The 4,861-nt window shown below is 45.5% G+C and overlaps 2 pseudogenes across 1 annotated transcript in view; one reads left to right on the top strand and one right to left on the bottom strand.

Annotated features, from left to right (window-relative positions):
* The first annotated feature begins 841 nt into the window (after positions 1 to 841).
* Positions 842 to 1,521, top strand: LOC101568877 (annotated as a pseudogene).
* A 53-nt stretch (positions 1,522 to 1,574) lies between these two features.
* LOC101568472 overlaps positions 1,575 to 4,861 on the bottom strand; it is a 5,252-nt pseudogene continuing 1,965 nt past the window's right edge. Inside the window, exon 2 of the transcript XR_192338.2 lies at positions 1,575 to 1,588. The product of XR_192338.2 is annotated as a eukaryotic translation initiation factor 4B pseudogene (transcript). The remainder of the gene's footprint in view (positions 1,589 to 4,861) is intronic.

Below are 4,861 nucleotides of genomic sequence, written 5' to 3'. Positions count from 1 at the left end.
GAACATGGATCCAAGTTAGGACCTGCCCCACTTCTGAGATGAGAAGTCTTGATTGAACTCTGCTTTGGGAATAGAAAGCTGAAATGCAGCCTTCACTGGAAGTTTTTTTAGCATTTAGGTTCACTTTGAGAGGGACAGGACACAGGAGGAAACTGGGCTGGATTTAAAAGTCACCGCCTCTACTTGCATATGCAGGAAGCACAGTGCAATGGGTGGGAGTGTGACTCAGCGCAGTCTTACCTACGTGCGACCCCAGTCACTACAAAGGAACCTAATTAAGAAATGCTCTCAGGCAGTCTTCCTAATGCTTTCCAGTTACAGAAGGCACAAGATGAATTCAGCTACTGGTCGTAAGTCAGCACGTCTGAATTTCGTCTGTCACTCAGTACACAATGAAAGGCTACTCGTATTACTTCATCAGACCTAACTTCTTCAAGGAAAAATGTGGTATCAGATCTTAAGTCATGTCTCTTGTAGCTTGCAGTGCTAGGACATGTTCTTCCCAGTGCTGGCAGTCAAACCTGGGGCCTGCACACACCAGCCCTGTGATCCATCACTGGGCTACACACTGGCCCCAGCTTGCTCATTTCCTGACTGTGGGACCAGAGGTGTGGGTGTACACCTGTAATCCCAGCACTAGGGAAGCTGAGGCAGGAAAATCACTGTGAGCCCCAAGGTCAGCCTGAGCTGCATAGTGAGTACAAGAACAATATGAACTATGCAGTGAGACAGTGTCTCAAAAACATCACTGAAAAGGCTTTAATGCCTCATTACCAATTTAAAACTGGTATTTTTTCTTAGTGAAAAAAGTTGCTAATACAGAGGTCTTAATTACTGGTATATGAAAAACTTTGGTGAGCTCTCTTCTGATCCAATTTGGCTGCGGCCGGTTAACTGTTTAGGCTACAGTCGCAAAGAGAAGGCAGGCTTTCCGCGCCTTCGTTATCATCCTCTCAACGATGGCGTTTTTGTCATGGTTCTGCAGTTCACAGATTTCCAGGAACTTGGGCTATTCATCTCATTCTACTCAGTGTACTCCCAGGGCCTGCACAAGTGTAGGTTTGCAGCTCTTTCAACCAGCTCCATGCCAGTGGTGAAGCCGAAAACAGAACCTATGGAAAAATGAAGCTATTCTCCCGAGTTCACCAACTGAAACCCCTGGAATCTGGAGCTTTTCAGTGTAGCCAGGAAAGAGCGAGGCTGGGGGACCGCGTGGCCGTCCCGAGTATTCTGGCACAGGTCAGCATCATGCGGAAGCCCTCGTGAGCCCTGGAATGGCGGGCTGTGGCGTCAGCATCCACTCGTGAGTGGGCTATTAGAAAGCACCTTAGTAGTACCAGAAACATGGCAGTGTGTGTGTATAGGACGAGTGCTGGTGCAGTGATGCGTGGAAGCAGGAATCAACTTCATGGCCTCTCAGCCAGCGCCTTGGGAAGCAGCAGCAGATGCCGTAAACCGTCTCCAAAGTGCCATGACAGAGGTGGTGCAGCGCTGCAGGGACCTCGGAGAGTCTACGAGTGAAAGAGAGGCATTAACTGTCGTGTAAATATAAAATTGTTGGCTACTTATGGCCATCAAAAGAAAGCATCTGGAAGAAAAAGCCTGGAGGTTTTATAGCAATAATGTCACAGCGGAAAATTATTTTAGTTAACTTTGCGGGGGGGTGTGTGCCTGTATATAGTTTGGATTTTAATCTAGGGCTAAATTCTTCCGCATTTTTAGTTATGAAAGATATAACTAAGGAAAGCATCATCATTTGTAACTTTTGAAGGACAAATTAAAATTTGTAAATTAAGAAAATAAAGGTACAATAACTTAAAAAAAAACTTTGGAGAGACTTTAAGGAGTCATATTAAGGGAACAAATCGTTCACCCTTTTCTACCCTAGCTGACATGCACACTTAACATTTCCACACTCGAGGCCTCGGCTGCACGCTGCTGCCTTCCAGACTTAGGAGCCAGCTGGCTGTGGAGAGCTGTGCCAGGGCCTGGGTCTGCTCTGCCTGCCTCCCTACTTGGGGAGGCTGCGTGTGTATCTTGCTACACGCAGGGCCTTTTTCTCCACTGCTCCAGTCACACTCAGAGGAATCCACTTCAGCAAATCAGGAACCCCAGCCCCTGAGTGAATGAACCCACAGCTCCTGTGCCTCCACTCCATCTGTTTGTATTCCCTGAGTCCCTTCTGGAAGGAGGCTGTGATCTGCCTCTGGAGAGGAAACTGGGAAACCGGTCTCTGTTCGCTGACTGAATACCAACAAGCCAAATGTTTGTAACTCTGGAAAGAAAGCCTCAATTATGCCAGTGATTTCTAAAAAAGTAAAACATTGAAAAAAATTAAAAAGCCACACTCTACCCATCATGGACACATTTATACCACTACTATGTCCACCATTTATCACTTGGAAGCAAGCCCCTGTCTTTGCTTGCTTTCTTCTTCCCTCTCCTTTTCCTCTCCCTCCCCTCTCCCTTCTCCTCCTCCTTCTTTTTTCCTACAGTACTGGGAATTGAACCCAGGGCCTTCACACTGAACTATATCCTCAGGCCTTTAATATATCTATCACTAAGTTGTCCAAGCTGTGCTCAAACATGTGATCCTTCTACCTCAGCCTCCTAGAGTGCTGGGATTACAGGTGTACACCACCACTCCTGGCTAAAACAAATTTCTTTTTTAATTACCCAACAGGGAGGCAACTTGATGCAGGAGAAGGATTGGCAGCTGCTCTCTAATGAAGATGATAGTACGGCTTGTCACACCTTTTCACCATGAGACCCGCAAGGCAGGCTTGCTCAGCACACAGTGCTTCTCTGTCTGGCAAGACTGCTCTCTTCTAGCAGAGATCTTAATAATAGTCATTTAGATCCACAGTGATGTACCCGTATCTTCTTCCTGACAGACTGAACTTCTTTGAGGTTGCAAGACATTCAACCCGAAAGCTACCTTACCCAGGGTGGTGAAGGCGGAAATGCGCCACTCAGATCCTCTCGCTTGAGGAAGGGCCTTGCTACTGCTGTGGGAGAGTGGCTAAGTGACAGCCTAGGCCATGAGCTCCTGCACCTCTGGCTGAGCCAATGTTATTCTCAGGCAGCCCAACCAAGGACTGGCAAGGCACCTGTGAGCAGCCCTTTTTGTTGCACACAGGGCTCTCGGGCCGTGTCGCTCTGCAGCCTGGCTTAGCTGAAGTAGAACATGTGAAGTTCCCATCATGGAATCTTCCAGAAAAAGACAAGGTAAAATAGAGAGCAACTGGGGTGCAGGCTCTGCTGGTAGTCATGGCTCAGTCTTCTGTGGATTCCTGACCTACATTTCTTGGGTAGACATGGTTGGTTCTGATAACAGACCTGACCTCTCCTAATGGTACACAAGCTCAGGCTGCTTGGATTATGGCTGAGGTTCCCTCTCTTACAGAAGATGCCTCCTATCTGAGTGCTTTTGTAGCAGGAGTCTGTGCCTTAATGGTTAATTTTAAGGTAGGTGGTATGGAAACAACAGTGATATAAGTGCATTAAAAGGAGACCCAAGAAGAGCTGGTGAGATAGCTCAGTGGACTAAGCTCCTGCTTAGGCAAGCATAGGGACCAGGGTTCAGTTCTGGTTCCTCATGCCACATGGGCCCTGCTCCTGGGACATGCTAAGCCGGCCACCAAGGGGCAGCGTGGTGGCACATGCCTATAATCCCAGTGCTGGGGAAGCTGAAAACAGGAGGATCACCATGAGTCTGAGCTGTGACTGTATAAAATACATAAATTTTTTAAAAGGAGACCAGAAGGAGGGAGGGGAGAGAAGAGAGAGTGGGAGAGGGTCTGAGGAAGCAAACTGTTTCTTCACCCACTCCAAGTCAGGCCATATGCTGTTTTTCACGCTGTTGAATCATTCCACATGCATGTTTTGTTTTAGAGTTCCTTGGGTTTTGTGGAGTGGAGCAAAACAATTTTTCTTTTCACTGTAGCACTTGATTTTATTTTAAACACTATAATAGAATTACTGCAAATTAAAGTGTAAAAGGGAAGATTGCTGACAGTATAGAACAGAAAAGCAAGACAGCAATTATAATTAATCAGTAATTATGATGATCAAAGGTGTGGGCTCTTGTCAAGGAACTAGACAGAAGTTGAAGTTGGTCTTCAAACTTCCTCATCTGGGAACAGAAGTCCCTTTTCCCAGCTGTAAGTTACCAGTGAAGCCTAAGGTTCTACTTTTTATCACAGTTTTTACACTTAAAACATAGGAACGTTTAAAGTCAAGGGACAGAGCTGTTGGAACCCCAAGTTCCACTTGTCAGAGAAGCTCTCTGGGACAGCAGGACTCCTCGTCCTGTCCCAGTAAGGAAGTGGAAAATGAGTTTCACCTCGTGGCATGGCTGCCAGCCAGGAATCACATATTCATGCTACAACTTTGATTAACATCATTATTATATGGAATAAATATCATTGCTCCAATTTTACTTGACTTTAAAATTAAAAATAGCCTAAAAAAATCTTGGACAAAATGGATAAAACTGTAATTTAGAGCCTATTTTGAACCAGATCCTAGAATACAATTGCAGTTTTAATAGAGGCTGCTTCGAAAAGATCACTTTGTGATAATTATAAGGTATCCTATCTTCTCTATTTTCAATAAAATTGCTTCAATTGAAAACAATACATTATAGTATAGATGATATATAAGATTTTTAAATCTTGGGGGCTGGTGAGATGGCTCAGTGGTCTAAAGCACCTACTTAGAACAAGCTAAGCTAAGCAAAGCATCAGGGACCGCAGTTCAATCCCCCAGCACCACATGCCAGCCATCCCCGCCCCCTGGTGGGCTGAGCTGGCCACACACTAAATAAATAAATAAATAAATAAATAGATTTTTAAATCTC

The sequence above is a fragment of the Octodon degus genome, unplaced genomic scaffold, assembly GCF_000260255.1.
Source record: "Octodon degus isolate 3935 unplaced genomic scaffold, OctDeg1.0 scaffold00004, whole genome shotgun sequence".
NCBI classification, from domain to species: Eukaryota; Metazoa; Chordata; class Mammalia; order Rodentia; family Octodontidae; genus Octodon; species Octodon degus.
This window is presented reverse-complemented; position numbering and strand designations above follow the sequence as displayed.